The sequence below is a fragment of the Lycorma delicatula genome, chromosome 6 (assembly GCF_047948215.1).
Source record: "Lycorma delicatula isolate Av1 chromosome 6, ASM4794821v1, whole genome shotgun sequence".
NCBI classification, from domain to species: domain Eukaryota; kingdom Metazoa; phylum Arthropoda; class Insecta; order Hemiptera; family Fulgoridae; genus Lycorma; species Lycorma delicatula.
The window spans coordinates 141632035-141645570 of NC_134460.1; the positions used below are offsets into that span (position 1 = coordinate 141632035).

The 13536-nt window shown below is 29.6% G+C and overlaps 1 protein-coding gene across 5 annotated transcripts in view; it reads left to right on the forward strand.

The window, feature by feature from the left end:
- The window catches only part of Ac76E (adenylate cyclase type 2 Ac76E), a 778210-nt gene that overhangs the window by 257629 nt on the left and 507045 nt on the right, over nt 1-13536 (forward strand). For 2 of the 5 annotated variants that reach the window (XM_075368683.1, XM_075368678.1), the window contains exon 1: nt 3167-3530. The exons of 1 other annotated variant lie outside the window; for it this stretch is intronic. The gene's annotated coding sequence lies outside the window, so the exon portion shown is untranslated. Of the gene's footprint in view, nt 1-3152; nt 3536-13536 lie in introns of those variants that run through there. 2 more of the 5 variants (XM_075368681.1, XM_075368680.1) reach the window with 2 other exon arrangements.

Consider the following 13536-nt stretch of genomic DNA (forward strand, 5'->3'; position numbering starts at 1 on the left):
CGGAACCGAGGAGTCGTTTTCAAAGTCTTTGTAGAAGTATTAATTAATTGCTTGTCCAGGAGGGACCCACTTTTTATGAACAATGACTTTGGAATCGAAAAAAACACACAAGCAAGGATTTCACTTTTAACCGATATGCCAGCTTTTTTTTGATCTGGTGATCTCTTTGAACAACATTGCGAACTATGAAGTTTTGTCTCTGGTTCATACCAGAAAAACCAACTCTCATCATCAGTGATAATACGGTTCAATAACTCAGGGTTGATTTGTACTTGTTTCAACAGATCAGCTGCCAAAATTTTCCATGCATCTCCGTATTGCTCTGTAAAATCTTTTGGACCATTTTCGCACAAATTTTTTCCATGCCCAGACCTGTTATTATTTGGTGAACCGTTTCCTGATTGATGTTCACTTCTTCTGCAATCATTTTCACACACAATCTTTAATCTGATTTACGATTTCATGCACCCTGGCCGTGTTGATGTCTGTCAGTGAGATTGTTGGTCTTCCTCTGCGTTCTTTGTCTTCAACATTCGTTCAGCCTTCACAAAACATTTTATGCCAACAAAAAACTTGAGCTTTTGACATAATCTTTTAAAAGCTTTCTTTCTGAAGTTTGCCGTAGGTTATCATCACATTCTCACAGAAATTAACAAAAAAAGAAATGGCATACCGTTGGGCAATATTTCCCGATTCTTTTTCTGTAACAAGAGTACAAAACATGTGTTCACTTATTACACCACCACTCAAAACTCTAAGAGGTTATACGGATGTACCACTTGGACTATTAGTGTCAGGAAGATCAAGGTCAAAGATGGAGTATCTGTGAAGACCGCCGTCTTCACAGATACTTGGAGCAAGTGAAGATACGGCAACTCTGTGAAGAGTTGCCGTATCTTCACTTCAAAAAATCAGTCTCATTACTTTATTGTTGCGCCTTGTATTTTGTCAGAAAGTTAAAAATATAACTGGAAATAGAAGAGGATGGTGATGGGTATAGTCCATAGGACCTATCTCAGAACAGGTGGCTGTATAATGATTTTCCTTATACATGTAACAAAAAAATTTTTTCCATCTGAATATAAGACAGGTTAATTAGAGATGACACAATTTATTGGCGACGATATACAAGTTTTATATGGCTAACACATGCTTAACGAATTATTAGTGAAGACGACAGCCAATTAAACCGAATTGGGAAACCTATGTAATTTCAAATACGTACCGATCTGAATTAAAATTAAATTCGAAACGTAAGTATTACATTTTTTTTCTATATTCTTAATACTTTTGACTATAGGAAGAACTTTATATTCCTCTTTTAAAATTTCTAAAAAATTTATTGGTTTTAATTTTGCCATATTAACTTCTTTTAGTTAAGTATTGTGGAGTAGAAAACACCATTTAGCGAAAAGAATGGCTCTCCGTCGGTAAATATTTCAATTTATATATCAAACTTAGCTCAAGTAAATTTAATCCTAGACGATTTGAAATTTTTATAAAATTTCGTTCAGCCGTTCTTGCATGATTTTCCGAAATACAGACGGACATAAATTGAAAAAAAAAGCCACCTCATTAACTTTTATTTGTAGGAATCCCAAAAAACAGTAGGGATCTTGAAAACGGACACATTTTTTAAATTGCTCTCATAGAAATAAAAAACAACTTTTACTCATTTAGTATTGTGTGGAGACCAAAACAAGGCAATAAACTGCAAAATTTCATCGACGGATTGTTGTCAGTGTTACGTGAGTGTTCTAATATAAATCTCGATGTATCACACTCCTTGTGATTTTGACCTTTCGCTGATGCCCGCAAAGTCGCCACTGTGTTTGTGTACACCCCGGAAACTAAATCTCGTGGGTTAACCTAGTGTTTAACAGTTTTCTGTTTAAAATTGTAACCTTGCAGATTAAGTATATCATCGGAACTCTGTCAACAATAAGAAGTTATGTTCGTCCTTGACCTGTTGCATTTATTTTTAACATATAGTAACGTATTTTTCTTTCAATTAGGGACTGTGTAAACGAAACATTCTCTTTTTTTGTAAAATTCCCGCAAATACCTACTGTTGTATGTAAATCGTTCCCAAATGTATTTTTGCCTTGAAAAAATAAATTCGTCTATTTCCAGATCCAGATCATTCCTTCCTATTACTACTGGGTTACGGAGTAAGATATCCCTTACAAAACATTTCCAATAAGTAACAGTGGTACACTTATACCAAATTCTTCATTACAAAACTTAAAACTGGTACATTCCCTATGCCAGGCGAACAGAAAATAAACAACTTTCAATTTCAGTTTGCTGGATTGCAGCTACATTTTCCTGATACATGTAACAAAAAAAAATCTCTCAAACCAGCTGAAGTGCTACAACTCGCTTTTGCACAAGGTCATTTATCTTCCCTCACGCTTAAGCAAAGAGACATTTGAATGCAAACATAGAATTACGTAATGTCTCTTTGGCTTGCAAAAAACCAACAATATTGTTTATCTCTCACCTTATGGATTAACCCAATCAAATCAATGTTGGATGAAAATAATGAATGACTAGTGTGTGTGTGTGTGTGTGTGTGTGTGCGTGCGCCCGCGCGCATGTATTAATACACACAGTACATGACTGAAATAATTGACTACACCGACTAGTACACAGTCAGCGTTATAACTATGATAACATAAGAAACGTTGAGATTTAATTATTAAAAGGATAGATAAGATATACAATAACAATTTTAATTAATAATTTTATAAAAATGAAACTTAAAAATAATTATTAAATAATAATAAAAAAAAGTAATAATAAAAAAAAGTAATAATGTGAATATAATCTATTATAAATTAAGTAATATAATAAAAAAAGGAAAAAGAATCTGTTTTTAATAATTTCAGGTAGGTTGTTTTACAACAAATAAAAGTATAAAAATTATTAAAAAAAAACAATATATATAAATAACCTTTTATTTTGTTACATAGATACGAAAGGTTTATAGCTGTTGTGTGTATGTAATAATAGTTTTTGTCTAATTGATGGAATACGTATAAAAGGCAGAAATATACACACTGAAGTTAGTAATAAAAAAAATAACGTTACGAGTATTTATAGCAGTTGGAGTGGGGAGGACAGGGACAACTCCACTACTATCAGTCCCCGATGTTATCGTAGCTTGTGGCTATTGAATCCGTCGTCGTTTGGCTTGTATCTACACTAACGATAGGGCAGTTGTTTCGTTCAGTCTCCTCGCCGCTTTTAACTCACGCTGACGTCTACTGTATGTCTCGTATTCGATTCCGTGAGTGTGTTGTTAAAACAGTTAATCTTTTAATAATTTTTCCGCTTTCCTGCGTTTATGTGTTGTTTAATAACAGTGAAGAGTTGTTTTATCTTTTAGTGTCAGTTAAATTTATAAAAAAAAAAAAAATTATGCTTTATTACTTTTGTTATCCAAATATCGAAGGAATACGTATTTTATTGAATTAACGTGGGTCATTTGTTCGCTGAATGTAATTTAATTGTGACATCATTTTAATGTATGGTAATCAGATATTTTATAATATTTATTTGAAATTAATATTATACCGTATTTCTATAATTCTACTCTGTTCTAACTGATATACCGTAAATTATTTATTAAGTTTAATGCAAATGTTTTAGTCCATATTAATTCTTTTATGATTTATAGTTATTTTATGCAGAATTTATGATTAAAATTATTCTTTAGAATAATAAATAAATTTATATTCTTGATTTATTAGACGATAAACTATTACACATTCTATTTATCTCGTAATTTAAATACAATTAACTTAAATTTAAATTTAGATTAATTGATGTAATTTGCTTTTCAGAATACCTATATATAGTTTTTTTACTGACTTCTCGAAGAAAATTACGGTATTACTTTCGGTCGCATGGTGTCAGTGAAAGTAAAAATGAATCTTATTTACGTTTTGAGGTATGAGGAGTACGAAAGTACAATTCATTTAAATTGAGGTTTTTAATATATATATATATATATATATATATAGGTCATGTGTAAAATTTTGTGGCTTGACAGTTTCCAACATGACTAAATCAATTTTATTGAAATTGAAATATGTTTTAATAGTGTACCTATAGTTTTGTATGTAAAAATTTGATGAAGATTGGTTGAATCGGACTTGAATTACGTTCAATTTAAGGCTATAATTTTGTGGCTCAAAAATATCCAAAACTATCAGATCAATTTCATTGAAATTTAGGTGTGCTGTAGTAATGTACTTAAAGTTGTGCATATAAAAATTTTATGATGATTGGTTGAGTTGTTCAATTTAATATCGAAAAAATTTGACCGGGCAAGTTAGAAGCGTAGTTCGTTATGATAGTAGTAGTTCGTCAAACGTCAACTTTGAACGTTGACGTTTATTTATCTGCATTATTTATTGTAAGAGATATTAAATCAAATTGAAAAAAAAAAATTAAAACCAAATTAACTAAAAGTTTCTTCTTGCGCCGAACTGCGCAAAAGTTTTTTTTACTTATCTTTAGTTTTTACATAAGTTAACTGTACTATTATCATTATATTTTATTGTTAGAGCCTTAAAAGGGAGAGAGTTTTTTGAAAATGTTTTTATCTAAAAATAATTACCGCTGCAATGAAAAATATATTTATTACTTTTCTGGCATCATAACTCTAGAGCTATGCTGCAAGAAGGAAAGTATATTAAAAAGAAACAAAAAATGTGGGGAAGGGGTAATGTTCGTACGTACGTGAGTTGGCGTGTTTGAAGTTAATAACGTTTGACTGGATAAAACGATTTTGCTAAAATTTGGTACAGAGTCCTCATGTATATGAGAAAATTTGTAGGTAAATTTATGAGGACAATATTTCCAAAGTATGGAGTAGATAGGTTTTTTGAGGTCCCCAAAAATCGATAAAGTTATAATATTTATTGAATATTTTTTTATATCTTCCTAGACATAGTAGTAATGCAAATGACCAAATAAAAGTAAAGATACTATGGAGGCAATATTGGTGGTGAGGAAACAGACCAAAGTTTAAAATATAAATTTTTTGTAACTTTTACTTTCCTCAAGATAACACTATATCAGAACTACAGCTCTAGAAGGAAAAGTATTATAATCGGTCCAATTTGGGCGTATGCGGTGTTCACCGGATATTTACGTTTTGACACCTAAAGAACCCAAAAAACCGGATGGACATTATCCGGATGTTAATGTCCGTATGTTCCGTGTTGTCCTATAAATTACCTTATATCTCCAGAACTACTGAACCGATTTTGACCAAACTTGGTCACATTACTTCCATGAATGGGACAGTGATGCCATTAAATTTTCAACTTAAAAAATCAATGGGGTGAAGATGTAGAGCAAGGTCACCCTCAGTATTTCAAGATTTTGCGTAATTAAGGTCAAATTGTTTTTTAGCACATTTTTTAATTAAAAAATAACAATATTTGCAAAAAAGTTTTGCAAAATCACACCCCCAGCCCCAAAAATGCTATTTTACACGATTGTTATGACGTGACGTCATAACAATTGATATGTTGCGACGTCACAGAAAGGCGGTAGAATTAAATAAACGAATAATGTTTCAAGTGTAAAGATGTAACAGTCTGGCTGGGTCTCAAACTTGATCATCCGGTCGACTCGGTACCTGGTGCGTTAGGCCTCGCTGCTACACCAGTCTGCCGACCGTACAAGTGAAATTTGCTCTATGTAAGTCGTGAAATTATATTAATATAGTTCGTATCGACCGTTGCCGCTAGACCGCTTCACCCGCGCGAATTAAATATGGTATGCGTGTGCGCTTTAGTTAGAATCATTGAATTATATAAACGAAAGAATATTATATTTAAATAAAATAAATATTTTAAATTAATTTGTGTGTGTATGTATGTGTTAGCCATGCATCAGAAACACCCACAGTTGTAAACCTTTCCGGAACGTGGCTGTAGCCTCGTTCCGGGAAAGTCCTCGACCAAAGTATCCCCCAAAAAAGGAATCAAGGAGACATAATAATTTTTCTACTACATAATATTAAATAACCAATGTTGGGAAGCAACATCTTTTTCGTCAGTATTTTTTTTTCATATATCAGTTTACAGGTAAAAATAATTTTTTTCTTTGTATTTGGATTATTGACTCTTATAATAAACAAAAATTAAATTTTGTAAAAAAAGAATAAATTCCAGCATATTTGTAACGGTATAATTTGTATCTCTTTGTATATGAATATTATATGGGAAGATTCTAATTTTTCTTTATTTTAAAATTATTATCCTTTTTGTAGACAATTACAAATTTATTGCTATTTAAATAATGTATTTTATCGTTTTACATATAATCTCAGTACAGAATCCAATTATCTATTGTGTCTTTTTTTTTCTTTTACAACTGTTAAGCCTACAGTTTATACAGAAAGGTTTAGACGTATATCATAACCAACAGAGCAGTTTTTTTTTCTTTTAGCAGATTCGCGAATACTGTAACATTTTCAGTTCTTTTCATATTTTCCTGACCTCGTATATTTTTGTCATCTCTTGTATAGAAAAAAAATGTTTTTTTACGTCCTTCTTTCTTTTGTATAAGTTAGTGGTTTTTCCTTCCTTTCTTTTTTTAATCTTTTTTTTCCTAAAAGTTTTCAAACTTTTTTTTTCATTTAAATCAAAGAAATACCATAAAATTTACTTTACAATTAGTAATCGTTTATATCCTTTTGAAAATAACTTTTCGTAATTATTACTGTTTGATTAGTAAAATTGTTTGTTTAATTATTGTAATTAATCTTATAATATTAAAATAAATAATGTTATAATTAAATTTTATATAATAACCCTATGACTAAAATATATTTGTGATTTTACAGGTAATATGATTTTATTTCCTTTAATAAAAACTATTATGACAAATTAAGTATACGGAAAGCTGCTGACAAGCATATATTTACATCAAAATATACACTTTATTGTACTTTATACACATATATTTTTGTTTGTTGAACATAACTTTAAAGTAACTGTTCTGCTGATAGTTATCAGTAAAAGTAAAAAAAGTAAAAGTTAAGGTAACTATTTTGTTTAGTTACTGTTACTTGTTCAGTTATTCACTTACACATAAAACATAAACATTTTCTTTTCTAATATTCAACACAAACGTATAATAATAATCCAAGATTATTCACAACTGCTTGTTCACATGAAATAACTTAATGAATACTTTCGAACTGAATTATATAATGGATGAGAAATTAGTAGTTATATTTATTTCCGTATCATGCGAAGTGTACATAGTCTCTACAAAATAGAGCGAAAAGTTAGTATCTAACAGTAAAGTATTTAAAATTGTTAACAAATATTACCTCTAAAAATTTAATTATATCTAGTGAATACAACATGTACTTTAATTCAACAGAAAAAAGATTTTTTAGCGGTATTCTTATAATGGGTACGACAAAAGTATTTTTAATATAAATATAAAACGTCTGTAGTGAATAAAACCACCTCCCACGTCCATGGTTCTGGATAACAAGTGATGAATGGTCAGAAGTGGGTGGGTGTTTATTATTTATGTATTAGTTTATTTTTTTGTATTTTTTTATTTATTTCATTTATTTTTCTTATCTGTATTCTGCATATGTAGTGTTTTTTTTCTTTTTTATTATATTAATGAGCCGATTAATTGCTAACATGAGTTTTATTTTTATTGACTCGCTGACCTATATGAGTTTTAGTATTTTTTAAACAAAAATTAATTTTTATATTCTGAAACGAGCGACCGGTCAGAGATTGTAATCTGCACAAAATATTTAAAAATTTTAATTTCAACCTGAATAAGATATATTACGGGTGTTTATGAGAAATAGAAATGTTATTTCTAAAAAAATAGACGATCGCATTATTTTAGCAATTAGTGCGATAGTATAGTGATTATATTTTATACATATTTCTTTATTATTTCACAAAGTTTTCATCTTTTTTAATGGATATATCTTCTTCTTTTTCCTGTTTAGCCATCGGTAATTACCGTAAAGATAATACTTCATGGAATAAATGAGGATGATATGTATGAGTGTAAATGATGAAAGTGTAGTCTTGTACAGTCTCAGTTCGACCATTCCTAAGATGTTTGGTTAATTGAAAACCCAACCGCCAAAGAACACCGGTATCCACGATCTAGTATTCAAATCCGTATAAAAATAACTGACTTTACTAGGATTTGAACGTTGGAACTTTCGACTTCCAAATCAGCTGATTAAGGAAGACGCGTTCACCACTAGACCAACCCGGTGGGTTAATGGATATATCTATATTAAAAAAAAAGAAGTTTTTGTCAGTTTTTAAGGGAATAAAATATAAAATGCGGTAACTTTTTTGATATAAAAAGGAACTAAAAATTTAATCTATAACGTTTCGAATCCCGGTCAAGCATGGTATTTTCGCACACGCTACAAATCGTTCACTTCATCCTCTGAAGCAATACCTAACGGTGGTCCCAGTGGTTAAAAAAAAAACTTGTAATTAGCATAGTATTTTATATGTAGACTTAAGTCTGATTTAAAGGTTTTACGGGATTATATTATTCGTAATTTTACAAATCTTGAAATAACAATTATTACTACAATTTTTTCAAAAGGATTAAATTATATATTCTCTCATGTTTTACATTAGTTGAGTGTAGATCCTATGTTAAATATTTTTTGATGATAAGTAGGTATTCATTCAGAGTGGTAAACGAAGTATAAATAAGTTGTATACCGATTTATCAAATTATTCATTCAAATTTGATAAATCTAAATTATCTAAAAAAGGCGCTACGGCTACCAGACATGGTTCATCACTGCAAGAAAAAAAGTTGTTCAAGGAAAAAATGCACTTTTGTCATGCTAGATATCGTAAATATGGTTGGGGTACGGCAAGAGCTGTCCCAAAAGGTAGGCGTCTCCCCCTCGGGATTATACATAAATACAAATATATGATGATTTACAAAAGTGAATGTGTTTAATAGCCAAAAAATTTCAACAAAAAAATTCTGTAAAACAATATCATTAGGCAACATTTTACTTTTTTAAATTTATTTTTTGATTTTCTTCTTATACCCTCAATTTATTCAGTGAATTTTGACAAATATTTTTCAAAACTGAACTTTAACGATTGATATATCTTTTCTTGAATTTTGGATCCAATATTAATTATATATGATTTATTTAATATTGGAATCGAATATTGGTAGCAACTTCTTTTTTAATCCAAAGGTTTTAAGTTTGGGTCCCAGTCAGATATAGAGTTTTTTACACGCAACAATTTACCTTACTTCTTATCATACATTGGCATGGAAATAGCATTCAGCCATGAAAATTGTCAAATATCACACACCTAGCCTAAGAAAATTAGGAAAAAACAACAGAATTTAAAAGAAAAAAGAATTAAACTTATTAACAATTTTATTTAATAATTAGTTTGATAAAAATAACACTATTAACAAAATATAAAACTATAAAGACGTTAACAAATTAGGTGACTAGTGGTTGCATCATAATATACATAATTTCTTTTTAATTAATATAGGAGTATTTTACGGTTAAATTTAATTAATAGTTAATTTTACATAAAATAAAAACTTCCTTTTTTAAATAAATTGCTTAAAAAATCGTTTTTTTTAAAATAATCATTTTATTTTATTGCGTTATTTAAAAAAAAAATCTCTTGCTTTGGAAATATATATATATATATATATATATATAAACAAATCTGGTAACAAAATCTTATATTCTAGAATTTCATGATACATCGATGTACCATCAATATTATGTTTGTCGATAGTGTGACAGATTTCTTCGGTGCCAAGGTTCGCTACCCCATACCAGACGAAGAATTATTATTATATATTGCTTAGAATCATGTATTAGTTTTTGAAATATAAAATAAACTTATCTTCTGAAAATATGTTTGGATTTAACCTAGAGGGAGTAAATTTGACATGTTTTCTCATAATCAGTATAATTTGAATTTTAATTACTATTTTTAACGTATGACATTTCTAGATTTTAGATATTACATTTTTAAGGTCATGCAATTTTTTGATATCAAAATCGCAGCTGAATTGTGCAACTGTTAATGACGAATTACGCTAACTTATTACAAATTTTTGATATTTTTTGGTACTTTTTATTTATTTTATTTCATGTATTGATTAATTTTTATATTTTATAAACGTTTGAAACTACTTTTGTGGTTTTCTGATGGTAAAAATCCGTTAAACATTTATTTTTTAATTCTAAACTATAGTTTGCTTTACAGCTTACACACGATGGGTTGAATTACACTGTACAAATATATTATTAAGAATATATGTATATATTACAGATTTTTACTGTGAAACGTTTAGTTTAGTTTTCTGCCTTAAAATAAAGCTAAAATTATAAATAATTACTATTATTTCCCTTAACATACAAACTAGTTTATAATAATATTTTAACTCAATGACAAATAAATAAACAAAATTATGATTAGAAATTTGTTCTCTAAATATTACAAAACTGCTAATTACAAGAAATTTCTTCCAGATAAGATAAAATTTAAATTTAACGTATAATTCTCCAAATAAAAACAGTAAATTAGTAATAGCGCACAACACTTAAGTCATGATGGTATGTGATCTCATTGAACGGTATTACTTCAATTTACCGCACCCTGACATGTTTCTAATCAATTGAATGTAGGTTTGAGAACGGTATTTCTTAATTTTATCTGGTCTTCAATATGGCGATGATCCAAATGATCCAATATAAGTGTAATAAATTTAAAGACTTGGTATCTCGTAAAATATTGATTCGATATTTATAATTCTTAGCTCAAAACGCGACAGTTTTTTTTAATAATTTTAATGACTGGCATATGACTAGTATTTATTTTTTCATATGTATTGTAGTTTTAACATCTTAACTGTTAAAACTTAATAGTTTTAACGAATAAAATTAACATCTTAACAGCGTTTAATATTTATCAAGAAAAACTTGTTATGGAAAATGTGTAGAATTAATTGTTTTCACATAACGCACAGGGGAGGCCAATAAGATAAGAATTTAAAAAATATATATTTTTTATTATTTATAAAAAAAAGCTGACAACACGCTTCCCGTCACGCTTCTAAAGCCGGATTCCGGGAAAGTCCTGTAAGTATAGGCTGTTTCTGATGCACGGCTAATACACACATACACACACAACTTAATTTAAAATAATTAACAATTGTAACTAATGCGCGCTCGCATACCATATTTAATTCGTGCAGGTGTGTCGATACTAGTGGTGACGGTCGGGATTAAATGAACTAATGTAATTTTACAACTTACATAAAACAAACTTCGCTTGTACGGTCAGCAGACTGGTGTAGCAGCGAGGCTTAACGCACCAGGTACCAAGTCAACCGAGTGGATACGTCAACGGATACAGTTCAACAAACTGATTGAGCATCTAATTGCAGATTTATATTTCTTTCCCGGTTCATTTTAATGTTTTTTTACTCTCCAATTTCATCAGTAATTAGAATAACGTTAAAATTAGATATTTTTTTAACTTTAGTACTTTAAGTACTAAAGTACTTTTAACTTTAAGTATTAATAATCAAAATAGTAAAAATATGAATGAATTATTCCTGTTGGAATTATAAAATGGATGTTTAATAATTTCTTTTATTAGTTGTACGAGTTTTACTTTTATTTTACAGTTTAATGAAAATATATTTAATAAATTTATGCTCTCATTATAAATTAACCATTTTAAATAAAATTAAAATAAATAAAATTCCTTGTTGAAACAAATAGAATTTTTTTACTTAAAAATTATAGCATTTGTACTTCATCCGAGGACTACTCGAGTAATGTTTTTAACAGCTTCATTCATTAACTTTGCATTGTTTAAATTAGATTATCGAGAACAGTGGTAGTGACTTCCGTGCCAAAATGTTGCTTCAAATTTAGCTTATGTTAGGTACTTTTTCATAGTTTTAACTATTGATTCAATTATTAATTAAATATCTTTTGCCAGCTTTACTAATTTCTTATGGCTTTAGCGAAAATTTTCCGGCTTTTAACTACAAGTAATTGTTGTAAAATTTAAATTACATTTTAATCATTTGTTTTTTATAGTAATGAGGTGTATTTATATACTGACAATTATTTTCTAAAATCCTCCTCGGAATTAAGTGTGCATTTTTGATAAAGAAAACTAACATGTGTTTTATTTTTCATTTCATATTAAGACTAATTTTTTTTTAGATAAATGTAAAAAGTTAAAAATATTGCTTATAACTATTAAAATTTTCCAATATTTTTGTTTTTCTTTTCTGTATTTGTAACAACTTGAATAATTGTATTTATTTACTTTCTTCTTCTTATAACATTATTATTTATATTTTTAATATTGTAGTATATAAGGTATATATATTTAGTGAACATTTTTAATGCAATACTGTATTAGTGTATACATTATTCTGTAAGGTACATTAAGTACATCGGATACTCTACTGTCGTTAGCGAAGGTTTACTGTGAATTTTACTTTGAACGTGATCGGTTTTCCATTGAAGTAATGCCGTGCCTATCTACAACAGATAAATAGCTGATATGGTATTCATTTTGAGTGCGTATAATGATAATGCTACAGCTGCTGCATTAGAATATGAAATGCGTTTCCCGAATCGCAGGATTCCAGATCTCGAATCAATTAGTGTGACTTATCGCAGTCTTCGGGAAACAGGTTCACTGTTTGCCGAATTAATATTCGTACCAGCAGCAACAAACGGGCTGTATAACGCGACGTTGTTATCGATGAAATTATTACTGATACTGTTCAGCGCATTTCCAGGCGTCAGTACACGACATCTTTCTAAACTGATCGGAGTTTCGCATTCGATGGTTTGGAGGATACTTAAACAAAATAAGTTTTATCCTTATCATAAACAGCCAGTTTATTATCTACACCCAGGAGACGGTCCGCTTCGCTTGGAGTTTTGCAACTAGTGAAATACAAATCGACGATTCCACAATTACGTTTTGTTTACCGACGAGGCAAATTTCACTCGGGGTGGTGTCAACAGCACACAGTGAGCATACATGGGCAGAAGTAAATCCTCATGAAACGGCGGAAAACAATTTTCAACACCAAATTAGTGTCAATGTTTGGTATGAACTTCTTCACAATCAGCTGTATGGACCGTTCATATTATCTGGTTGCTGAAATGATAAGGTCTATTTGAAATTACCTTACGAAGAATGGCCGCATCTGCTTCAAGGTGTTCTTCTAGCGCCGAGACGAAAGGCATACTTCCAGCAAGACGGCGCGCCTCCCCATTTCTGTTGTGCTGTTTCAGTGGAAAAGGCACAACATAAATGGGATTTTCACTCCCAAATTTCTTAGAAATTACTGAAGATATGGTATTGGGGCCAATTTTATTAAATTTTTTCAGGTCAAAAACCATAAGAAATCACTAATTCTGCTCCTTAATTAACGTCCTAATAATTTCAGTATTTCACCATGGTT